Source organism: Rhinatrema bivittatum, chromosome 3 (genome assembly GCF_901001135.1).
Source record: "Rhinatrema bivittatum chromosome 3, aRhiBiv1.1, whole genome shotgun sequence".
In the NCBI taxonomy this organism is placed as follows: Eukaryota; Metazoa; Chordata; class Amphibia; order Gymnophiona; family Rhinatrematidae; genus Rhinatrema; species Rhinatrema bivittatum.
This window is the reverse complement of record NC_042617.1, coordinates 192,182,748-192,209,944: the sequence shown is the minus strand read 5'-3', so window position 1 is coordinate 192,209,944 and position 27,197 is coordinate 192,182,748. Positions and strand designations below refer to the sequence as shown.

Genomic DNA, 27,197 nt, shown 5'->3' with positions numbered 1-27,197 from the left:
AAATTTCATCTGCCATTTTGATGCCCAATTTTCCAGCCTCACAATGTCTTCCTGCAATTTATCACAATCTGCTTGTGATTTAACTACTCTGAACAATTTTGTATCATCTGCAAATTTGATTATCTCACTCGTCGTATTTCTTTCCAGATCATTTATAAATATATTGAAAGGTAAGGGTCCCAATACAGATCCCTGAGGCACTCCACTGCCCACACTCTTCCACTGAGAAAATTGTCCATTTAATCCTACTCTATTTCCTGTCTTTTGGCCAGTTTCTAATCCACGAAAGGACATCGCCACCTATCCCATGACTTTTTATTTTTCCTAGAAGCCTCTCATGAGGAACTTTGTCAAATGCCTTCTGAAAATCCAAGTACACTACATCTACAGTTTCACCTTTATCCACATGTTTATTAATTTCTTTAAAAAAATGAAGCAGATTTGTGAGGCAAGACTTGCCTTTGCTAAAGCCATGCTGACTTTGTTCCATTAAACCATGTCTTTCTACATGTTCTGTGATTTTGATGTTTAGAATACTTTCCACAATTTTTCCTGGCACTGAAGTCAGGCTAACCGGTCTGTAGTTTCTCAGATCGCCCCTGGAGGATAACTAATGTAAACCCCATATTTAAAAAGGGCTCCAGGGGCGATCTGAGAAACTACAGTTTGTCATTCAGGTCTACCACATCTTCTAAGTTCTCCGTGATTTGGTTCAGTCCATCTGAATCATTACCCATGAAAACCTTCTCCAGTATGGGTACCTCCCCAACATCCTCTTCAGTAAACACCGAAGAAAAGAAATCATTTAATATTTCTGCGATGGCCTTATCTTCTCTAAGTGCCCCTTTAACCCCTCGATCATCTAACGGTCCAACTGACTCCCTCACAGGCTTTCTGCTTCGGATATATTTTTTAAAAAGTTTTTACTGTGAGTTTTTGCCACAAAACCAACTTGTTCTGATCTTACCATGTTTTTCAAAAAAGGTGCCAGCCTGTCAGCCAAAAGTTTTATGTCATAATTTAACAAGGAATTAGGCCGATAGGCACCAGACAATATGGGATCTTGCCCAGGTTTAGGTAAAACTTTAATAGTGGCTCGATTTGCCCCAAAGGAAATTACCTCAGCCTTCAGTAGCGCATCAAATACTGGCACTAAAAATGTCCTCACTTTAAGAGTAATTTGTAAAATTCACTAAGCAGCCCATCTAGTCCTAGAGATTTAAAAGTTTTAATTACCTGCCAAATCTCTCCTTCACTAATTGATGAATTTAAAAAATCCAGTTGAGTTGCAGTCTATTTAGGTAGAGATGAGGAAGCTTTAAATAGTCCTTCATAGTTAGCAGGTTGCTATTGTCCACTGTATATAAATCCTTGTAATATTTATGAAAGATCTGACTTATTTCCCTGGTGGAATGAACCAAATTTCTCTTACCATTTCGCATGGTAGTAATGTTTTCCATGTCTTGCTCCTAATGAAATTTGCTTTCATTCAACTGGGTTTATTGCCATATAGAAAAAATGTGTTTATTAAAAAAAAAAGCATATTTTTTTATGTATGCTGATGTGATAGGGTGTTAAATTTCACCTGTGTCGCTAAATATTGAGCTTTGGTATGTGAGTTTGGCTGTCTGAATAAATTTGTCTTTTCCCAATTGACCCTCTAAGTTCAGAATCTCTCTGGCAATCATACATTTCTTGTGGGTCATGTATGTTATAATGTCTCTTCTGAGGTCCGCCTTTGCTGTTTCCCAGAATAATAGGGGTTCTGATCTATGTTGATCATTAAAAATACTGAAAGCCTTCCAGCGATCATTAAGGTATTCCTGGAATTGTTTATCTTCATATTTATGGAGATTTCCTCTTTTCCTGTATGATTTATTAGGATCTAGACCCTGTAAGTCCATCCGTATTGGAGCATGGTCTCACATTTCCAACAGCTCACTTTAACCACATGTGAAAAATTCAGGGATAAGCAGGTAATCTATTCTAAAGTGTCTGCCATGTGCCATAGAAATATGAGTAAAGTCTGCTTCCCCCAGGTGTAGACACTGCCAAACATCCACTAAAAGAATCACAAAGGGGAAAGCAGACAGTCGCTCAGCAGCGCATGGTTTGGAGGGAGGTATCTTCAAAGGATACTAATGACGCATGTCAAATTGTCACCCAGGAGCGCTTTATGTCCAGGATGGCATAGAGTCCAACAGGATGAACATCCTGCAAGAGACTAAATGCACAATTGAATCTTTATGGGTAGAAATCCCTTGTGTGTTGGGGAAGACTATAGTGATAGGAGTATACTACCGTCCACCTGACCAAGATGGTGCGACAGACAGTGAAATGCTAAGAGAAATTAGGGAAGCTAACCAAATTGATAGTGCGGTAATAATGGGAGATTTGAATTATCGAAGAACACTGGTGCAGGACAAAACTTGTCACCACCAACTGTTTCAGTAAACACTTTATTATAGTTCCAACAGAGATAAGTGTGTCAAAGTAGACATGGCAACTCCATAAATTTGATAACAGTAATTTTATAGCGGTCCCCCAACACGGTCCCGTGTTTCGCTAGGCTGCATCGGGAGGGACCAAGAGTACGATTATGATCTTTAACAATGATAGCCGGAGCGTAGGATTAAACAATCAATGTTCTCAGTGGAAAAGGGTAAACAGTGGAGTGCCTCAGGGATCTGTACTTGGACTGGTGCTTTTCAATATATATATATATAAATGATCTGGAAAGGAATACGAGTGAGGTTATCAAATTTGCGGATGAAACATTATTATTCAGAGTAGTTAAACACAACTGATTGTGATAAATTGCAGAAAGACCTTGTGATACTGGAAAATTGGGCATCCAAATGGCAGATGAAATTTAATGTGGACAAGTGCAAGGTATTGCATATAGGGAAAAATAACCCTTGCTGTAATTACACGATGTTAGGTTCCATATTAGGAGCTACCACCCAGGAAACAGATCTAGGCATCATAGTGGATAATACTTTAAAATCGGCTCAGCGTGCTGCAGCAGTCAAAAAAGCAAATAGAATGTTGGGAATTTATTAGAAAGGGAATGATGAATAAAACGGAAAATGACATAATGCCTCTGTATCGCTCCATGATGAGACCGCACTTTGAATACTGTGTAAATTTCTGGTCGCCACATCTCAAAAAAGATATATTTGCGATGGAGAAGGTACAGAGAAGGGTGACCAAAATGATAGAGGATGGAACAGCTCCCCTATGAGGAAAGACTAAAGAAGTTAGGACTTTTCATCTTGGAGAAGAGACGGCTGAGGGGGCATATGATAGTTGTTTAAAATCACGAGACGTCTAGTGCGGGTAAATGTGAATCGGTTATTTAGTCTTTCGGATAATAGAAGGACTAGGGGGCACTCCATGAAGTTAGCATGTGGCACATTTAAATCTAATCGGGGACATTTTTTTTTCACTCAATGCCCAATTAAACTCTGGAATTTGTTGCCAGGAGATGTGGTTAGTGCAGTTAGTGTAGCTGGGTTTAAAAAAGGATTGGATAAGTTCTTGGAGGAGAAACCCATTATTTATTTATTTATCGAGTTTTATATAGCATCGTTCAGTTTCACCATCACAATGGTTTACAAAGTTTCGATGTTTAACAAAGTTTCCAAAAGGTTCTTGTGATTGTTAACATAAATATTGTCGGTTTTATAAACGTAGTTCGTATGTCAAGCTATACAGGTTTCACTTATGTTATATTACTTTCTTGCATTGGTTCCACATGTTTGCATAGGATCATTAGGAGGGAAATAGGGTGTTAGTCATTGGGTGAGTTGGTAGGCTTTGGTAAACATCCAGGTTTTTAGATCTTTTTGTGTTCTGAGTTTGATTGGGAGGGTGTTCCAGAGTTAAGGGCTTCCTAGTGAAATTGCTTTTTGAGTTGAGGTGAGTTGTTTGGAACGAGCAGGTGGAATCTTTAATAGACCTTTATTAGCTGATCCTAGGTTTCTGTTTGGAGAGTGCAATTTTATGGATGTACTTAGCCAGTTTGTTTGTTTTTCGTATATTATTTTGTGTAGTAATGATAGTATTTTGTATTCTATCCTAAATTTTATTGGGAGCCAGTGTAGTGATATAAGTATAGGAGTAATGTGGTCATGTTTTTTAGATCCAGTGAGTATTCTTGCAGCTGCGTTTAGTAGGATTTGGAGTGGTCGGATGGTGTTGAGAGAGAAGTTGAATAGCAGGGAGTTACAGTAGTCCAGGTTGGAGAAGATGAGTAGTTGAAGGACTGTTCTGAAGTCGTTAGGGGAAAGGAAAGGTTTTAAATGAGGTAAGGTTAGGAGTTTGTGATATCTGTCTTTGATTATAGTTGTGATGTGGTTCTTGAAGGAAAGTTCCTTGTCAATTATGACTCCAAGGTTGCGGGCATGATTGACAGGTGAGATTGCTGCTTTTTGGTTCATTAGGTTGAGTGGTGGTAGTTGAGCGCTGTTCTTTCTGTCCAGTATGATTATTTCAGTCTTATCGAAGTTTAGAATTAGTTTAATGTTGGTTAGTAGTTGCTTTATTTTGTTGAGGTAAGTGGCTGTTTTTCTGTAGGTTTCTTCCAGTGAGTTGCGTATTGGGATTAATATTTGTATATTATCCGCATATATGAAGTGGGTCAGTTTAAGGTTTGAGAGGAAGTGGCATATTGGAAGCAGATACATTTTGAAGAGTGTCACCGATAGAGAGGAGCCTTGGGGAGCTCCGATGTCTAGTTTTATTTTTTTGAGAGGGTGTCGTTGATCAACACTGGTAGGTTATTTGTGATAGGATGTGAACCATTGTAAGGTTTTTTCTTTTGCACCAATTTTGGATAGACTGTCAATCATTACTTGCTATTAATTAAGTTGACATAAAAAAAAATAGCTACTGCTATTACTAGCAGCAGTAACATGGGAACTTGCCAGGTTCTTATGGCCTGGATTGACCACTGTTGGAGACAGGATGCTGGGCTTGATGGACCCTTGGTCTGACCCAGTATGGCATGTTCTTAAGTAGAGAAGGCCTTGATCAAATGATAGAATACCAGCTAAGCCGAGGATGTCTATCTATAGATGGATCAAAAATTAGAGAAATCTCTTCTCAGTAGAAGAAGTATGTGAGAGTATTGTGCAAGGAGATTGAGCAGGTTGACAAAAAATTCATGTTTATAGACATTGGGCGCATAGACAGAGCCCAAACAAAAGACCCTCCACCATGACACATCTGCCCTCTGGATCTTAGTTTAATTTCTGCATTTGAAAAGAAAGAGAATGATTTATCAAAATGGCAATTCCCGCCTTATGTGTAGCTTGAAGAAGCAGAAAACACTTGTCCCACCCACTGTTGCTGCAATTTATCATGTTCTTTATTATCTAGTCTCTTGAAGAAGAGCTATATCAGTCTTAAATCATTTCATTGCATATATTAATGTATATCTCTTGACAGCGGAACCCACACCACATACATTGCATGTTAGTACTTTAGTCAGAGATGGTAGATTAGACAGGAAAAATGTTTATACTACATGCAGTTCCTTCCTGACCAGCACCCAAGCAAATATTCCCCAGCCTAAACATCCCCTCTAATACCTCGAGATAAGTCTCCCAAAAGTAAAGTAAGCACTTTCAAAATTTTCACATTTGTCTTCCACACACTTACAACATGCATCTCATAGATTTGACTTAGGTTCCCAAGCCCATCCCTCTCCCCACCCTTCCTCTTAGCGTGAACTGGTATCAAAGAACCAGAGTCACACCCCTTACCCATACCCCCTAGGTTCCCCAGATCCCCTAATACCATCTTCATCCCCACATTCAGATCGATACTCTAAGGCCGTGGTAGAAACAGTGCGGCAGTGTCAGGCGCACCCTCGTTCCCCGCACGCACAGTTCTCTTCACCTACCGCTCTATACTCTCTTCTAATTGCATGCAAATGCATGCCGCAGCTGCGAAGCCTTAGGCAAGCGTTAGGCCCGCACAACCCATTTTACTGTATAGAGCCCCTATACAGTATCCTGGGTTCGCGGGCCTAACGCTTCATGGCTGCGCTGGTATCTGTCATTTCAAATGTCATTTCAAATGACATTTGAAATGACAGGTACCAGGAAGTGGACAGTTATGTTCCCCGATGCTCGGCAAACTATCCCCCAGCCCCCGCTCACCTGCCCTGGCCCCGCCCGGTCTCCGGTGCAGCCCCAGTCCTGTCTCCTCCTCCCGAAGCAAAAAAAAAACAAAAAACTGCTCAAGGCGGCCGGGTGGGCGTGGATGAATGCACGGCCCCCGCCGGCAGTGAATGAATGCCTGTGCGATTTTGGCGCTCATGCCTTGAGCGCCGAAATCACACGGGCATTCATTCGCGGCCGGCGGGGGCCAGGCATTCATCCAGGCAGAGGGAGCCGGAGGCCGCTTTCGCCGCCGGCTCCCTCTGCCTGGATGAATGCATGCCCACCCGGCCGCCTTGAGCGCCGAAATCGGGAGGAGAGGAGAAGGGAGAAGGGACTACCGTAGCAGGCCCAAGCCTAGCTACTTTTTCGGGGTTTGTTTTTTTTTTTTTGCTTCGGGAGGAGGGGACAGGACTGGGGCTGCACCGGAGACCGGATGGGGCCAGGGCAGGTAAGCAATGTTTTTACACTTTTTTTACACCATTTTTTACACTTTATTCCCGTTTTAATTTTCGAACACCACACTAACACCAAGTAGAGGGTGGCGGTAAACTAACAGGTTAAGGACGCGGCAAAATAGCGGGTTACAAAGGAGATAATCTGAGCGCGCGTCACAGTATCAGAGGGGAATAGCTAATTCCTTCATTATACAGCTAATTCGATCATTTACATAGCATATACATGCTGCGTGCGGAAAGGGTTATGTGTCTGTTTTAAGAAGCGCTAAGGACGCGTGAAACTGGAGACTGTATCGCTGGATCGCCTTACGCGTCCGAATTGTGCGCTCCCAGCACGTTACAGATGGGAAATCTTCAACCGCACATTACAGTATCGACCTGATCGTAAATCACTGTTTCAAACAAGAACTGAGGGTCTTTTCAATGTGTTCAAGTGCCTCAAACTCCCTCACCAACAGCGGACCTCTCAAAATATCCAAGCCCATAACATGGCAACATATGAGATGAATTCAATGTAACCTTTCAAAGCAAGCTAGACACATCGCCCCAGTCACCCCACCTGCTCCATGTCAACAGCCTCTGTTTATGTACGGTAATCATTCTCTAGTGTGAAAAACATTGAGGCAAGTGTCCCCCAATGTGCCCTCAAGGGCTATCATAACTTTCTCTCATATCACAGTTTAGCAGATAGAACAGTAAGCTCTCAACATTCCATCAGGGTAACCAGATCCTGTGGTGAAAGTCAATCTCTGTAAAAGATATTGTCCAGGCAAGCACATTCCAGGTGATCTCTACCTATAGTAGAGATCAAATCACCGGTGAAGAAAGTAACAAAACTCATCGACACAAAAGAACCAAGGACTCTGATGTCCATATCTGCAGCAGAAGATCAAATAAGTAAGCAATAATTCATCAGAAATTTGTATCCTCCTGTTAACTCATTGCTAAAGGGCCTCAGTCAATTTCAAATCAAACTGGTCGCACACTGGGGAAAACTGTTCCCCAGTAATCACCACTCAATGTTTTTGCAGCTTTCCAGCGTGAAACAACAAAAATGTAAATGTTAGCATTCAGCCATTTTGTCTTGACATTAGCCTTCAAACTCTAGGCGGTCAATAAAAATGTTTTAGCAGCCTCCACAGTGTCAAAAATCTGTGAGGTGCTTTCCTGCCATACTTGGAGACGTGATGGGAACTGCAAAATGAACCATATTTGCATATAGATCAGCATAGAACAGATTTGTGTGAATTCCTTCCTTTGCTGAGATACTTAAGCTAATAAACACTCATGGGCTATGCTTCATATTTAAGATCTTGCTTTTTGCGATAAGCCTGCATGAAGTGCTGCTTTTGTGTGAAGTTGAAAAGCTTTGTAATTGTGACTTGGGGTTTCGTATCATCCTGCCTCTATCCCAGCCGATGTCCCCTCTCAATTATTAAACAGTCTTTGAGGTCTGGCAGATTTAAGGCCTCAGACAGCCACGTGGCCAGAAAATACGGTAAGTCCCTATCTGCCAAATATTCGCCAAATCCCACGAAACCCAGATTGTTTTTACAAGATCTGTTTTCTAAATAGTCTATCTTGTTTTCATGGGCTAGCAACAATTTCTCCATATTGCATAGTTTTGATTCAACGGCCACAGAATAATCTTCTGAGGCCTGAAATGCGACCTTCTGCTGAATCTAAATGAGGGCCAAATTTAGATATCATATTTTTCAAATCTGCGATCTGATCAGAAATCTGGGTCAATTTCCCCAACAGTGTGATGACCACAGCTTTAGTTACCTCCTCCCTCACTGATTCTGCCAGGCGCCAGTCCAGAATCTTTTATGGTAGCCGCCATCTTAGAAGGCCCTACCTGGGAAGGATCCTTTTCTTTTTTGCTACTTTTTAAGGGCATTAGCCTGGGAAATTGCTGCATATAGCAATCAGTTGACATGTAGAGGTCAAGTAGGAATGAAATTGACACAATCCGATGCCAACAGCTGATGATGGATGCAGATTTAAATGGGATGGCACTCGGACCCAGACGTTTTCTCCAGGCTCACCATCTCACGTGACACCCCCCCCCCCCCCCCCCCCAATCCCACCAAGTTACTTTTTCTAAAGAAGTACATGGACAACACATACACCATTAACATGCATTACATCCCAAAATTTTGAAAATGAGTTGAGACCACATGCAACATCTGAATTAGGAATCTATAAAACCTCAAAAGCCTATTTACATTGTTTTTGGATTACTCTTAATTCCATAACAAGTTTATAATCTGCAACAATCATGCTATTAACATGGAGTCAGTTTTCAAAGGGATCAAGTGAGGTAAGTAAGGACTGACTGACTAAATTTATCCATCTAAAATTTAATAGGCCACTAATTAATTTAGGGTGGTACAGAAGGTGAGGTTTGTATGGGGAAAGAAAGGCAGCACTGATTTTCAGTGCTAACTACTTAGACTGGGTGATCAAATCTAGGTGCTGCAAGAGCAGACCTAGTTCAAACAAGCTAGCTTTCCTCTTGATGTAACTTAAAAAAACAAAAAAGGTTCCATTCCCCTTCCTGGCTGTAGTTTCTTAAAAAAAAAAAAAAATCTCCCGACAACCAATCTTAGCTACTTTTCTGCCCTGCCAGGGATACTATCCCTCTGATGTCTAAAAAAAGAATAGAGTGGGAACTGGGATTCCTCTCTCCATCTTTTCCGAAAATGTTCTTAGGAGGGAGAGGAATACAGAGATGTTTTGTTTATTTTATTTTTTATACAGCAGGGAGAAAGTAGATATCAGCCTCAGGAAAGATTATTTTTCACAGTCAACAAGCAGGGCTGAATTAACCATGATACTGCATGACATTATCCGATGGTGCAGAACACAACCATCTCTCTACCTCAATAAAATTTTACTCCTGAGCATACGCGGATATTTTCATGTGTGATAACTCAGAAGCCTCTGTCTGTTTGTTTTTTGTGTGTGAACTTCCGCATAGACATGTACCCTCTCCATTTTTTTTTTCAAATATGCTATTATATTTGTGGTTGGATGTTGCCTAGATTCTAGAGGAACAGGGCATGAAAGATGGAGGGACTTCGCAGGTCAGTAGAAAGTCAAAGCCATTAGTCGTCTCGGAGTAGGGCCTTTTTGAATTTACTCCACAGTGAATCGAAGAGGAGCTCCTTGGATAGGGTGCTCCCCCAACTGCGGTGCCGGACTCTGGATTTGCCACAATTCAGGGGTTGACCAAGATGAGAAGTATCGCATGAAGGAGCCAGCATGCTTCTTGGTGCACCCACAGTCTTCCATCTGTACATGGGTCTCATCTGCGCAGAGTTGTCATTCGGCAAAGCTGGTGTCATGGTTGGCAGCACTGAAACATGCACCATCTATGCATAGGGCCACAGCACCATTGATCTAAGATCCCCACAGCCATCAGTGCACTCGGCACAGAAACCAGCTCGGGGGGGGGGGACGGACGGACCAGGAGGCGACTCCTTGCAGCTGTCTTCTGCCATGTTGGCATCATTGTCTCTATCTGAAATCCTCTGAGATAGAAGGGGGTCCTTCTAGGGCAGTGGTTCTCAATCCTGTCCTGCCCCCCCCCCCCCCCCCAGCCAGTCGGGTTTTCAGGTCCCCAGGACAGGGTTGAGAACCACTGTTCTAGGGCCCCTTCACTGTCATTTTCTTATAGACTACATTTGGAAATATCAGATCCTATCTTCTCAATTGTCCCTGTAGTTTCTAAATCAAAATTAACACATTCAGCCCAGGAAGGAGCTTCCTTCTAAAGTCCAGTATGTACTTTTCAAGAGAATGACATTGTGCTGATTTTAGAGGAGGTTGTCTCTGCTGCAACTCCAGTCCAGAGGACACATCAGTCCATAGACTACCTGACTGGTCTGGCAAAGTCTTTTGTGCCTTGTCAGCCAGTGACAAAGAGGGCACATTTCAGTCTCTCCTGTCTAGAATGAAAAACTTGTTCCCACAAGGGGGTGCCCTCTCACCTCCACACCTCAGGCGCCTCCATCCATGGTGGAAACTAGCCTACCTAACAGGCCGCTACAGTAAGGAGCAGTAGGAAGAGCTGCGTTAGTGCCGGGCGCACCTGCGGTTGCCGCACGCACATCACCTACCACTCGATACTGTATTTAAATAGCTTGCAAATGCAAGCCGCATCCAAGAAGCGTCCATGAAGCATTAGGCCCGCGCAACCCATTTTACTGTATAGAGCGCTATACAGTATCCTGGGTGTGCTGGCCTAACGCTTCACGGACACGCTGGTATCTGTCATTTCAAATGTCATTTCAAATGACATTTGAAATGACAAGTACCAGGAAGTGGACGGTTCTCCTACGCTCGGGATTGCCTCTCTCCCCCCCTCCCTGCGCCTTTCTTTGGGAGGAGGGGAGAGAGGACTGGTGAAACGACATGTAAAGTGTAAAACAACGAAGCGACTTACTTTTCTTGCAGCCCTCCTCTGGAGATGGACCACGGCTCCCCTGCCTCCCGGGGGGCAGCCGGCGGAGAAAGTGGCTTCCATTGGTCCCCCGCGCAGGTCCCGGTTCTCCTGGCTCTCGATGTTCCAGCAGGTACTCTGCGGCGCGGTTCGGGCTCTCGGTTCCAATGGCTAGAGCCAGCGAAGCGCCTGACATAACGGCATGAGCGAAGCAAAGCGTACTTTCATTGGCTTGAGTGCCCGTCAATTTGGGCCCCAGAGGGCTTCTAATCTAAGTTTTGTATCTGAGGCAGTGGAGAGTAAAGTGACTTCCTCAAGGTCACAAGGAGCAACAGCGGGGACTCAAACCCTGGTCTGGTTCGTAGCCCACTACTCTAACCACTAGGCTATTCCTACCACATTTTGTTCAGGAAGCAGTCTACCAAGGAAGCCATCTACCAGAAAAGCATGGTTTTAAAATGGAAGTGTTTTTCTTGTTGGTGTCAAGCAGGCTCTGTGAATCTGTTTCCCTATGCTCCAAAAGATGTTTTACTACTTGTTCTCCCTCTCTTCTCCAGGCTTCAGTATACCATCTGTCAAAATACATCTCCATGCCTTTGTTGCTTACCACCCTCAAGTGGATGGAAAGCCAATCTCCATCCATTCTCTGGTATCAAAGTTTATAAAGGATTTATGGCATGCAAGATCTCCAGTTACAAAACCACCAGTGCCATGGTTTCTCACTGTCATCTTGGCTCAACTCATGAAGCCTCCCTTAAAGCCGCTGGAGTTGGTTTCCTTAGTTTCTTACCTGGAAGGTGATATTCTTAGATGCCATTACTTCAGCTAGATGAGTCAGTAAACTACAAGCATTAGTTCATTATTCTTTTTACCTACAGTTTTTCCACAACAGATGGTGCTTCACCCTTACCCTTAGTTTCTACCAAAAGTTGTTTCTACATTTCATTTGAATCATGGCATTGTTTTGCCTCGTTATCTCAAGCACTTAAAAGGGGGGGGGGGGGGGGGGGAGAAGGCCCTCCATTCACTGAACTGTAAACGGTCCTTGACCTGTTATCTAAAGGGAACTCTACCACATTGTCAAGATTCTCAACTTTTCATCTCTTATGATCCAAACAGACTGGGAGTAGCTGTTGCCAAATACACATTGTCAATTGGCTGGCAGACTGTATCACACATTACTGTGCTTTGGCTGGCCTCCAGATCAGACACCGTCAAGGCTCAAGTATGAGCCTTGGTTGCCATAGTAGTTCATCTAAGAGCCATGTCCATTAAAGACATCTGCAAAGCTGTAACTTGAATGTAAATTCACATCTTCACGTCCTATTATTGTCTGGAAAATCTCTCAAGAAGCAAAACTTTGGGTAAACAGTTTTGCATAGCTAATTCACCTGGTAGTACACTCTCCAAGTGGGTTCTGGGTTGCTTTTTCAATAAGTACTCTACTACTTAACTATCAGCTTGGGACTCCTCACATATCATCATGGCTAAATCAGCCCTACTTGACAAAGAATGCAAGCTTGCTTACCATATACTGGGTTCTCTTTAAACAGCAGGATGAATTAGCTATGTTTAATACATGTCCACCTCCCTGGAGCGGCAACTATCTCACTAAAGCTAAGCTATACAATCGACTGAGGGGCTCGCAAGGTGTTCTGCGTTATCAGATGATGTTACGACTAATTCATCCTGCTGTCAATTGAGAACCCAGTTTACAGAAAGAAAACTAGTTTTATTTAAATTGTTTTGTTTTAACAATGACAGAAAATCATCACATTGTACTATAGAATTGCCATAATAAACAATTGAACAAATACTTTAGAGTGTTATTTCTCATGATCTGTCTTCAGTTCCTTATATTAACAGTGATATAAAATTATTTACCCAAATCTGTGGAACTTATTAATCATAATATACCGTAATCATATATGCAAGTTTATCAAAGTACAGTCAAGTGGGAGGGAAAGAGGGCAGATCCCTGGAAGTTGTCATTTTTTAAGAAATTGCAATCGGGGGGTGGAGGAAGGTAGATCCTACAAATGGGCACTTTTTTTTAAAATATGGAATAGAGAGAGATCACTGACTTGGTGGTGGAGGGTTAGAAGATTTAGGGATTTAGCCATGATTTAGCTAAATTTAACAGATCAGGTTTTGATGGTATAGATTTAGCTGAATGTTCAATTGAAAATCTGGCTGTTAGGTTCAGATGAAAATTTGCTTAAAGGTAATCAGTTAAAATTATCAATCCAGTCGGCGATTGAAAATTGATCTCCATTAGAACTTTTTTTTAAAAGCATTGTTGCATTTTCTGTGTACAATTTTTATTTAATGCAGAGACATGGTAGAAGATTAAATAATTTAATTAAAACTAAGTGGCCCATTAAGTGGAGAAGAGCTGGTAATAGTCCTTTGATAAGAAAATAAACCAGCAGCACATTGCCTATACAATATGTGTAAATATCTACTTGTCATTGCTCTTTTCTTGCTAGCTCAGTATTGTATGAAGTATTTACGACTTAAATGCATAAAATAATTTTTTTCTTTTATTTTTGTGGGACATGGAGGAAAGGGTGTCTGCTTTCTGGTCCCTCTTACCTCTGTCTCCCTAGATGACAAATTTTAGTGTTCTGCTATATTTGCAGTTCCAAACTAATATTGAACAAGAATATACAACATCTGCTAGCTGCATATTTAAGACCGACTGAGGATTCGTTAGAGGAATGGAGTCGATGGTGATCTTTCTTGACCTCTCAGCAGCCTTTGATACCATGAGCCATTACATTCTTTTGAATTGTTTACAGGTCCTTAGTATCAGAAACCCAGTGTTGAGGTGTGGTATACCTTCTTTTTTTCAGAACCCTCTTTGTGTGTTGATTAAAATCAGCTGCCCTCTTGGAAACTGGAATGTGGCGTTCACTAGGGGTCTGTATTGTCTCCTGTTCTTTTTAATATTTATATGCAACCCCTGGGAGCCTTGATCGGAGCTACTACTGAGAAATGTATGTCACATGCATTTGATTTACAGCTATACTCTGTGAGCATGGATCATCTCATCTCCTAAAGTTTGGAAGTTGTAAACTTGTTTAAATATGTCTGCATATTGGCTCTGAGCTAACAAGTTGAACGTCATATAGGTCACCAAAACCTCTATTTCTCTTCCTGTGCCTGATGTAATCATAGGAAGGCACTGTGCTCCTAGTGAAGTTGAAAGTTCGGGTCTTAAGTTGTTTCGGATTCCACTCTTTCATTTCAAAACCATGTTAAATGTAGTCTAATCTTATTTTTTCAGCTAGGTTTGATTTGAAATGTATTTCCAAAGAACATTAAACAGTGATCCGTTTAGTCCCCACACATTTGGGTTACTGCTGTTCACTATAAATTGGATCCAATTCTATATAGCTTTAAAAGCTGCATATTATCAAAAATATCACAGGCAGCATTCTATGCAATTTGAAACAATATGACACATTATTCCAGCCTTGAATTCCTTTCACTGGCTACCGATCCCTTTTAAAGCCCAATTTAAAATCTTATCTGTATTCAATTTTACACAATTAAGGCCCTAAATATTTAGCTGATCAGATATGTCAGTTTCATCTAAGGAGAAGTTTACATTTTTCTCAACATTTTTTATTGGCAGTCCCCATGTTTAAAGATGGCCATTTGACAGAAACTAGATGTAAGCCCTTATATGCAGGTTTGTTTCTTTGGAGCTCCTTAGGCAAGGAGTTAGTTTATTGATGATTTCTAACTTTAATTCTGTAAAACCTGTTTACCTCTGCATTTGGCTAATATTAGAGAATTTTTAATGATACCTGTAGTTTACTGTATAGCCTTAAATTTTGTCATTTTTGTACTGTTTTGGATTATTTTAATTTTTAGTTTTATTAGGAATGATAATTTATATTGTATTTGTATTTTTTTGTAACTTAAGATTTTGTATGCTTTCTTTATATTTTGTTGTGCATTATGTCCTTGCCCAGATCCCATGCTGGACAGATGATTTTATAAACAGGAGAGATAATGAAGAGTTTTCACTGTAATAGTAAATTGTTTTGCTTAAATTGAAAGTTACCTGTATATTGCAAATTTGTGGTCATTAAACTGTATGACATGTATTTGTTATTTTTAGTAGTTTGAAGAACAGACTGTCTATAATGCCCTTCTCAGGGGGTTAGCAGGAATCATTTTCATGTGCTAGAACTAATTGGCTATGCTCTGCAAAATTATGTAAAATGGTTAATTTATCAGTGGGAGCCTAATTTGCATTATAGCTATACCATCTCCAGATGTGGGTAAAAATAATTTAGAGCTAGAATTAAATTAGGTGTGATGAATACATTTGTAAACAAATTAATTTGTATGTTCATTAGTTTACAAAAAATCTAAGAATTGGCTATGCTCATCCTCTCAGATATCAAATATTTTTAAATATGTGCCATGCTGCAAAGAAAATAGAAAACTAGTGAAAACAAAGAGAGTAACATAAAATTACTGGTTTCAAATATTTGTAGCTATAGAAAGAAAGTGAAAGGGTTGAACGCTTAAGCTTTATGTATTTTAACTTTCATATCACCATTATTACATTGTTTCAATGTAGTATAATGGGGTAATTAGTTACCCACTATTTTCTGCCTAGAATAAGAAGCAGATTTTCATCAGTAGAAAGAAATTTGTTTGACAGCTGTCTGATTTGTGGTAATATTGTGCATAGGGATGCCAGTAGTAGACGCATTGATAGGATTAATAATCTGAGTTAAATTGATGGAGGTGTAGGAAAGTCCCATAGGAATCTTTGTATGGAAAACGAGCAGTTTTTAATCCACAGTGAGAAATTTGTCCAGAACACATAACTGATACCCTAGGGTACTTCGTCTCAGTGTTTATATCCTACAAGGACAAACAATTCAAAACTATAACTTTGGAATGACCGCAAAATGTGAGCTTGTGAATCTCTATACAGGATTAAATGTTAGGGTCCTTCATTTTCAGTTTAAACTGATTTTCACCCATAAATTCCAGATTTTTCCAAAAGTAAAAATCTGTTTAAACCATTTTTTTACCCTAATTTTACATCAATTGAAGAACTGTGGATGCATTTAAGCATCATCTATCATTGCTGGAAGCCAGTGCAGACAAAAGAGTGTTTTATATTTGATGTCCCATTCCCCAATGACAAAAATACTTGACATTTCAAGACCGAAGCAGCCAAAATCAAAATACCTGTAGGTGTTACTACAGGGTGGCAAGTGCAACCACAAAAAATGGCTTGCCACCCTAATTTTATACTTCAGCTAGTAGCGGAAGTCGCATTTAAGAAAACATTATCTGCTGCTGTGGGGCCAGGCAGTAAGAGCTGCAAGACTGGCACATGGCAGCAGGAGATGACATTCATGTAAATACAACTCATGCTGCAACCCACATTATGACTTGGTAGGCCAAAGAGAGGGGAGGGCCTGTCAGCTGCCAGCAAACCCCATGCTGCTGGCAGCTGAAAATCGAGGCCCAGAAGTCCAGAATGGAGTGCATCCTGAGGCAGCCCAAGAGACAGCAGTATACCCTATCCCACTGGTGGCTGAAGAGCATGACAGACCTAGCAGGCTACTGTGTGCCTACCCTATGATAGCTGAAGAGAAAGGGAGGACTTGGCGGCCACCAGACCCCATCCCCTGCCTGCTCAAGAAGAGGCCCAGGCCCTGTGAATGTATAGGTGAGAGCTTGTGTATGTGTATGAGAGAGAAAGTGAGCATGTGCACATAAGAGCAAGAGAAAAAGGGTGTGTGTTTTCCATTTCCAACCGCCGCCCTCCCAAAACACTAATTCACGACAATTTAAAATCCTTATTTGTTTTAATTATCACATTGTGTTTGTCTACTGTTTTGAAAAATTAATTGGTGTTTGGGAAAATTGGGATATTCTGTTCACATTTGTATTCAAGTATTCTTAAAAACAAATGATAAATAGAATGTTTGATTTATTTTCTTGATTTAATTTTTTGATGCTCTGAGGACTGGTGATTTTTTTTTTCAGTTGTTGCACTGTATACAGAGTCTGGCTTCTTATGGTTTCCTATTCAGTTTGACTGAATATTTCTGTTCATACTTTATGGTCACTTTATTTCATATTTGGTGAAGGTTGTATGTATTCTGCATGTGTGACCGAGATGAGATATTTTGCTAATGTGTAGCTTTGGTAAGGATCTGTTGCAGTACTGCTTGTGTTTTCCTCATAAGAAATTTCCAGACCTGGTCTAATAATGCTGCCTTTCCTAGGTAGGGATGTTGCTGTTTTAATTCTAGGAGTTAGTGCTGTTACAGTGTTGCAGGACTTTGTGTTACTTACAAGCAGGCCGATACAGTACACTGCGCTCCGACGGAGTGCACTGTTTACCTGCCATTGGATGCACGTTTTCCCTTACCCCTTATTCAGTAAGGGGAGGAAAACACGCGTCCAAGCCGCCGAACCTAATAGCGCCCTCAACATGCAAATGCATGTTGATTGCCCTATTAGGTATTCGCGCATGATTCAGAAAGTAAAATGTGCAGCCAAGCCGCACATTTCACTTTTAGAAATTAGCGCCTACCAAAGGTAGGCGCTCATTTCTTCCGGCACCGGGAAAGTGCACAGAAAAGCAGTAAAAACTGCTTTTCTGTGCACCCTCCAACTTAATATCATGGCGATATTAAGTTGGAGGTCCCGAAGAATAAAAAAAAAGTTACAAAAAAAAAAAAAATTGGAAGTCGCCCGGCGGCTGTCGGGTCGAAAACCGGACGCTCAATTTTGCCGGTGTCCGGTTTCCGAGCCCGTGGCTGTCAGCGGGCTCGAGAACTGACGCCGGCAAAATTGAGCATTGACTGTCAAACCTGCTGACAGCCACCGCTCCTGTCAAAAAAGGAGGCGCTAGGGACGTGCTAGTGTCCCTAGCGCCTCCTTTTGCCCGTTTCTACCGCCGGGTCTCATTTGAATACTGTATCGCGCGCAGAAGCAGAGAGTTGTGCTGGATATGCATTGAAAGTGAAGTATCGGACTTTCTCCCCTGCCGTTGAAGCAGAGAGCTATGCTTTTCTGGGCACGCGTACATTGATGTACGCGTGCCCAGAAAAGGGGCAAGGCATTCCAGAGGCGGGAACCAGCACTGGCACATGTTACTCCAAATGTTCCTCAGCCGGCATGCGTATGTTGCATGCACCATTTTGCTACAGCTCCTCGGTCTGTGTATGTGAGAGAGACTCTCTTTATAAGGCTCAGTTTGGTACTCTATATATGGACTATTATAAGAGGGGGCACTTTGATTCGGAGTGAGTTTTCGGGAGGTGGGTTGGGGTTAGGACGGGTGGTGTTACAGACACAAAATTGACATTATTAAAGAATTTTAGACCTTATAAGCGATGAAAAGAAATTGATTTGTACAATGCAGCTAGCAGAGACTGCAGTGTACAGATCAACTCCTCTGGTTAGAATTTTCATCGCTTATAAGGTCTAAAATTATTTAATGATGGACGTGCATGTTTCACTTATTTGTGATATAAACCGGCCACATATGAACAAAAGGGAAAAAGAGGTGGAATGTGGGTGGGCCCTGGGTCTCCCCTTCCACCAAGACTTTTGCTTAATCTCTCAACCTTGCTCTTTCCACTAGCTTTTACATCTGTCTCAAGCATATTTAAGTTTTGTCTCTGTATTTGTTTCCACCTTTTCTGCTTCTAAGTTATTGCAGAAATCTGCCACACTCAGTAAAGAAGTATTTCTTTATATTTCCTCTGAGCCTTTCCCCTCCAGCACTATAATATGAACCTTTTTCTTTGAATTTTTTTATCTATGGAAAATTGTACCTTCCTGTACTTCAGTGAACCCTTCTAAATATTTGAAAGTTTCTGTTAGATCCCCATTTCATTTCTTTCCTCCACTGAATATATTTTGAGTGCCAGAAGCTTTTCTGTGTAGGGTTTGTGTTGTAGGCCTTGTCTAAACTGCTTTCATCTTCTCAATATCCTTACACAAATTATGGCCTTCACAACTGAGCACAGTAGTCAGGGGGAAGTATCACCTTATTGACAATACCTAGATTTTTATAGCAAAGTATATTTTGCCCTGTTGCTTACATTGATTGGCTACCTTGAGGTTATCTGAAATAATTACTCCTTGGTCACTTTTCTGTTAGTTTCCATTTCCTAACCTTCTAATTGATAAGTGACAAATTCACTTTCACATCCCAGGTGTAGAATTTTACAGTTTTTGCATTGAAGCACAGTGGATTTACTTTAATTTTAGCCATAAAGCAGATTACCAATGCAAAACAGTAGCAGAATAATCTTGGTTCATAATGTCTCATCCAGTTTATTTTATTTAATCTTTCATCTCTTTTTTTTTTTTTTTGTTACCAGTGTAGAACTTTAACACAGTTTTATGCAGTGGTTGCCAGCAACATTCAAAATAAAAACCAAAATACTTCCAGCATCTAGTGCTAAAAGTGAAATATCGGCTTCTGACGTGCATTTAAAAACAAAACTGTTCTTCCAGATGAATCCATTATAGTTTGTGTATTGTGTAAAAGAAGCTTTTCCATTAGCCCTCAATGCAGTGAATAACTTTGGGGCCGATGCAATACAGCGCGCTCAGCCGGGTTGTAGAGGTGCTAACTAATCCCCTTATGCAACCCGCATTCAATGCGGAATGAATCTAATAGCGCTCATCACATGCAAATGCATGTGAATGAAGCTATTAGCTATTCACTCCCTATGCAAAATAAATAAATAAATAAATGTGCGTCTGGAGCAGATGTTAATAGCTGAGCACTCCTTAAACCAGTACAGAAAAGCAGAAAAAACTGCTTTTCTGTACTGCCTCCTACTTAATATCATTGTGATATTAAGTAGGAGGAAAAACTAAAGTCATTTTAATTAAAAAAAAAAAAAAAAAAAAAAAAAAAAGCGCCGGCAGTCGGGTGTGGGAAACGGACGCTCAATTGAGAAGCCTCCGTTTCCTGAACCCCTGGCTGTGCGTCGTTTGGGAAAATTGACACCAATAAACTCTGCGTCTGTTTCCCTAACCGGTGGAGGGCTGACGCACTCGAGCTCTCCTTAACAAGGAGGCACTAGGGGCACACAAACGACCCTAGCACTTCCTTGCTAACGCGACCCCCTAATTTAAATATTGCATGGAGCCCCCAGGGGAAGCTCTTGAGGGCGTGTTAAGAAAGCAGGTGCTCTGCAAACTCCAAATACCCTTGCCCCAAGATTGATATTATAAAACCAGCAGTTGTGACTTTGGAGTTCCTCTGGGATCTCATTGCAAGAATGATGTTGACGTTCAATGACCACTCTCAATGCCTAGATCAAGTATCAGGAAAAGTGGACCTAGTCACTCAGGATCACCAGCGTATTCTTCAAGAGCATGCTTTCTCTTTACAGTCTGTTGGAGAGGATGTGAAAAATCTATATTCTGCTAAGTTTGCAATAATGCGTGACTGCACCAACACATCAAGAAGGCTTGAAACACTTGAAAATTCCCTAAAGCATTTGAACTTGAGGTTATTTAACTTTCCTAAAGTTCTTGGAGAAATACCCCTGATTACATTTAGAAAATATGTCAGAAGTGTTGAAAATTGATTCTATTCCCCCAACAAGAAAGATGTTGGGGGAATAGATGTTTCTTTCTTGTAGACAAAGAGTGTCACAATCTGATATTTGAAAAGTTCTGATGCTGAATTGGTTGATAGATCAGTTTTGCTGGTCTCTTTCTTTACTGAACAAGATGTAAGTTTGATTATGAAAAATTATTTTAGGAATTTGAAAATAGCATTTATGGGGGACAAGGTTCAAATATATCCTGATCTAGCTAGGCCCACGCAATTACGTAGGAAAGCGTTTCTGAATATGCACTCAGAAGTTGTTAACTTAGGAACTGGTTTCACCCTTTGTTATCCATGTAAGTGTATAATTAAGTATCAAAGCAATTCCTATATATTTTTTGTTCCTGAACAACTTCGTGAATTTTTGAATGTCAAAACACCAGTTACTGCTAATAACGTAGACAGGTCTTAAATGTATAAACCGGGAAGACACGTGTGATTACCGATAGTTTTGAAAAATTTCCTTTTCTCCTCAATTTTACAGTCACCGCACCCTCTCCTCTCTATTTCCTTATGATGGATGAGAGATTGATGATGGGAAATTGTGTAATAATGTTGAATTGATTCATAATGTTTCTTTGTTCTCTCAATTTCCATTACAAAGTTATTGCTTTGTCAAATTTGAGAAATTCTTCAATAAAGAAAAAATTGAAAGAAAAAGCAAGCGGGTGCTGACTGTTAAGCGCCTGCTTTCTGCACCAAAATATTTCATCGGCTCCTTTCTGTTTAAACATTGGTTGTGTTTTTTAATCCAAACTGCACCAGTATCCCGATACGTCGCTGCTTGGAAACTGACTTGATATTTAAAATATGTATTTTCTTAGCATCCAGTCAGATAAATCCAGAACAAGTGGGTTATGCACCTCTACCAGCAGATGGAGATGGATCAAACTGAGGTCAAAGTACATATACCCCTGCAGTGACATCAGCCTGCCAGTATTCTCCATCTCCAGCAGATGGTGGATGTGCATCTGTCCACTGGGGATTGCTTCATTTTAAAGAAAAGGAGAATAAAGGAAACTTGCTCTGCTCCTCTTCGGTGATACCACAGGTGATATTCTCTGCATCTGTGTGCTGGCATGTCATTTTACTGCAATTAGAAGCATGCTAATTTAAGTTGATATGTGCTGTTGGCAGTCTCTTATGATGAATGTCATCACTGTGCACATTTGATCCGAAAAGTACAAGATGAGTATTTCTGGCAACTAAACAATGACACTTTTAATATAAGATAACAGTACATACTAACTTGTTATAAAGCTCCTAGAAATTTTATACTTGTAAGACCTTTTTTAAAAAGTTAATGCAAATGGAAAGATCCCCAATAAAATGTTCTAATTATTGCTTGTGCTGACAAAGTAAGTATGTGATTTAAAGGGGGCAAGCGATTTAGTTGCACAAAGTTGAATGAATGTTTCCTGGCAGTTTAGAAATAAAAAAAACAAAAGACCACTTAGCAAAAAAAAGTAAAAACTTGAGAAATGTAGAGGGGGTTTCATTTTTTAGTTTATTATTTTTTAATAGGTTGTGTTGCCTTTTAAAGGGCCCACAATAAAGATGATGCTTTTGATCTTTTGAAACCTAATAGATATCTCCTTCAGATGTGACTGTTGGAAATGAAAATGTTTTCTACCTAGAGAATGTTGTGGAGTAGGAATTCCCATAATACAGGTCATCAGGAAATGTCCAGAGGAAATTGAATTAACTCCAATTAGCTGTATATTCATCACTGGAAGAATTTGAATTTTTATACTGGGTCTCCTGAGAATCATGAAACCTAGAATAGATCAAGTTTGTCTTGCCATGCAAAATATTCTAAAATCCTCATAAGGCAACATATAGATAGAGAAAGAGTGGCTGCCTACTGACCAAAGGGAGAATATATATATCACATGCACAAACACCTTCTCTTATATCCACACTAACCTTTTGATATGTTATGAGAAACAAGATAGAAGGTCAAGTACCTTCAACACCAAAGTAGTGTGTATATATATATATATGTGTGTGTGTGTGTGTTTATATATGTGTGTGTGTGTGTATAAATAATCTCATTGGACAGTAAATCAAGTCAAGATTAATTCCTGCAAATTTAAAAAATGTAGAAAGAACCAAAAACAAGGAACACAATGACATCATATAAAACATAAACAAAAACTTTATTAACAAATATCTATTTATGATTTACAAATATCTGTTTATTAAAAACAAGATCCAAAAAGCTAATTACAAGTCCTTCTTGTTGGAATGAAAGTACAAAACTATAGTTCAGTCCCCAGACAATAATCAAACCACTTGAGACATCCACGGTAGTTTGAATCAGACAGTTCAACAAAAGTATACAGTTCAGCAAATAAAGCAGCCAATAATTCAGTTCACAACCACATCGATGAAACAAGATTACGATTTTCTTAAATTCCCACAGTCATGGATGGTGTGTTACAAGGTAGCTTGTTTTGCATCTAGCCTCAGGATGGAAGATGTTATAGCCGTTGTGTATCTAGTCCCGACAAAAAGGCCTTGATGTTTCACCGCCGAACGGTTTCATCAGGGGGAAGTGATAACGTACTGGTGAAAAATTAAACCAAAAAAAATGTACTATTGTTACATCTGTTTGAGCCCCAACCATGACCAAGTGTCATGTCGGGATTGCAGGCACATGGCCTGAGAACCCAGACAAAGGGCTGGTAAAATACTTGTCACAACAGAAATTTCTTATGTACAAACATCCCCGAAGGTCCAATCACTGGATAATTTTTTAAAGATTCTTCTTCAAGCTCATGGCCTTTCTGCTAATTTTGTTGATTTTATTGACCTTGCAACAATTGATTTAAAAGAGAACTTTTTTGTTTTAATGATCATTTCTATCAGCTTATAAAAGGTACAGCCATGGGTGCCACCATACCACCCTCATTGACTTGTATTTATGTTTCTGAGTTTGAAGAAAACTTTGTGAATCCATATTCCTTTTGGTCTAAGATTCTCTGGATTTGATTCATTGATGATATCTTTTTTTGTCTGGAAGGATTCTGTAACTGCTTTGGAAATCTTTATGGATTGACTTAATATTCAAAATCGACATTTACAATTCTTCCGTCCAATATAATTCTTGCTTTCTTGGATTTACTGATTAGAAGAAACAGTAATAAGTTAATCACTACTATCTATACCAAAAGCACTGATAGAAATACTCTTCTTCACTACCGTAGTTTTCATCCTGCAAATTTACACAATAATATTCCAACTGGTCAATTTTTAAGATTGCAACGGATTTGCAGTACTACTGAAGAATACATACAACAATCCGAATTCATGTGTAAGAAATTCTCTGATTGTGGATACCCACGCAAGATTATTCGACATGCCTATAAAAGAGGCTTGTTTGTCAATCTTAAGCTTTTACTAACCAGTCAACTTCATCATTCAACTCAACGCCCAGTTTGTGTTCTCCCTTTTTCTCAGAGATTGCATCAGATACAACATATCATTTGTAATTATTGGCATATTTTACAGATTCATGAAGTTTTTAGTGCTTTTCCAATTTTTGCATGGACTCATGGGGCCAATTTAAGGGATAAACTAATGGTAACAACGCCATGGATTAGACATGATAATCTTCAAATTCCTGGGCAATTTACTTGTGGACATTGTACTGTTTGTGTTAATACTCTTCAAATTCAGGTTTTTCATCATTCGGGTTCTAACATTAAATACGTGTTGCAAGCCCATTATGATTGTGAAACTACACAAGTTGTTTATGCAATTCTATGCCCTTGTTCCAAATTATATATTGGACATACTAAGCTTGCTATTAAAACTTGGATGTTCCAACACAAATCTTGTATTCGTACCAAACGGTTGGATTCTCCATTAGTTAAACATAGGTTGTTACAGAACCATACTGTTGAAGATCAACGATTTTTTTGTGCTACAACGGGTCCTCTCACCGTGTAAGGGGGGACATATCATTGTGTTTACATCGGCGAGAACAAGAATTCATTTACTAGTAGCGTACTGTGCAACGTGATGGGCTTACCACTGTCATTAAACTTTAAAAAAAAAAAAAAATTCCCTTTTTTTGGACTTTGATTATTTATTTTAAATCTTTTCATGATATATGCATTTACTTCGGTAGCAAACAGATTTTTGTTATTTCATTTACAATTGTATATGGACCTTTTGAAATGGTGGCATTCTGCTGTCTTTGATCTTTGGGACTCCATTTCATGGTGCTCTGAACCGTGTCAACAGTACTTAAACTCCACTGCGCAGTGACAGTGTCTTGCCTCCATTTTGATGCTCCTGACATTTTCAGTGAACAGGAATGGCAGAGGTGAGCTCTCTACGAAATTGTATCTTAAGTTTACATTTGATTTATAGTTGATCATTTTATATTTTATATGGTTTGTGATTATTCTAACTCCTTGAATTTTATTAGATACATCATTTAAATGCAAACCAAGTTACGATCTGTTATCTTCTTTATTAATGCTGACCGGCATATTGTGTATGTAAGTAGTATAAGTCTTTAAAATAGTTTTAAAACAATATTTTTTATTATTACTTATTTATTTACTACGATAGTAAATGTTTTTTGGTTTAATTTTTCACCGATACATTATTATCACTTCCCCCTGATGAAACCGTCAGTGGTGAAATATCAAGGCCTTTTTGTCGGGGCTAGATGCAAAATTGCTACCTTATAACATCTTCCATCCTGGGGCTAGATGCATAACAAGCTATCTTGTAACACCTTCCATGCCTGTGGAAATTTTAAGAAAATCGCAATCTTGTATCATCGACGTGGTTGCGAACTGAGTTATTGGCTGCTTTATTTGCTGAACGATACTTTTGAACTATCTGATTCAAACTACTGTGGATGTCTCAAGCAGTTTGATTATTGTCTGGGGATCGAACTACAGTTTTATACTGTCAGTCTTACAAGAAGGACTTTTTTGTGATTAGCTTATTGGATCTTGTTTTTAATAAGATATTTGTGAATACAAATTTTTTGTTTTTTATATGATGTCGTATTCCTTGTTTTTGGTTCTTTCTACATTTATATATAGAGAGATATAGATATTTAAAATATATGCTAGCTGACACCCATGGAACTTCCTCGGAGGCAGCTATGGGTTGCCATCCCCATCCCCCCTGCCCATCACTGCCTGCCCTCCCCCAATAATCTCAGGAACAGCACAGGTGGTCTTCCCCTCGCCACAGCAGCACAGCCACCCATGGAAATTCCCTGGATGGCCCTATTTATTGCCCACTAGCCTCAGCAGCCTACCTTCCCCAGCACACCCTTGCTGCCCCCAGTATAATCTGCCCTCACCCCAAGCAGTTTTAGCACAGCCAGCCTTCCACCATTCCAGTCCAGGCCAAGCCCCAGTACAGCCTGCTTCCCCAGAGGCTGAGCCCTTCTGCTCAGCTACTGCACAGCCTGTCCCCCACCAGCCCAAGAATCAGACTCATTCTCTGAGGGCTGGGAGCTCTTTGCACCAAGTGCACACATACGTCTTATCATTTAGTGGGCAATCATAGATGTGGCATGGTGCAAAAGACTGAATATCCCCCATCTCGCTGCTGGACTACAGTCTGCATCTTAATTTTGTTGAGGTAGTGATTTAAAATTTCTAAGGGAGTAGGGATGTTCAAATTAATCTAAAGTACTTTTAATCTGTTGGTTTATTTTATATTTCTCTATCAGTGATACTCTAGACTACATTTAATCAATTTATAACTAGCCAGCTTCATACCTCATTGACTCTTGTTTGGAACTAATTCCCTGTGTATCAAATAAATCTGTTGAAAATTTATTGGACGTGTTTTAGTGCATGCCTTCCAGTCTGCTGCTGCTGAAAAGAAAGGGGTATTTGTCTGAGGCCTAGATGGATTGTGATGTCCTCTAGAGCAGTTGTTCTCAACTGCTGACAGGTGGTTCTCACATGCGTGACACACAACATGTGACCATCACGAGACTAAATGTAAACATGCACTCTGAATCCCCTCAAACCCCAGCAATGAGTGCAGAGCAGATCTAGGGCATTACCCCGTACAACTTGCCATACAAAAAAGATATTCTGGTTCTGATGACATCTCAGTAAAAGCAAAACAAACTCCCTTTACTACCAAGCACAATAGCCTTCCTTATGAAAAGACAGTAATTTACCACAAATGCATATCTTAATGAGAACACACAACAAATAAGATTGACACAAATGCCTACATGCTAGTAAAATACCTCACCTCAGTTCCACACCCAGAACTGACCTTCACCAAGTACAGAGAAACCACAAATTAGAAATATGGAGACAGAAACTGGAATGGAAAACCAAAAACCCACTCTGCATGCAGTGTGAACCTAGAGAAATGGAAAGAGACATATAGCACCTAACAGTCTCTCAGGATTTGCAATAATGCACACAAACTAACCTGCACAAAGTTACACCTGTAATATGGAACACATTCAAACAATAACAACTCTATCTAAG

The 27,197-nt window shown here is 40.1% G+C and overlaps 1 protein-coding gene across 4 annotated transcripts in view; it reads left to right on the top strand.

Moving 5' to 3' along the window:
- The window catches only part of STXBP5 (syntaxin binding protein 5), a 1,098,992-nt gene that overhangs the window by 619,397 nt on the left and 452,398 nt on the right, over nt 1-27,197 (top strand). The gene's annotated exons all lie outside the window — the stretch shown is intronic.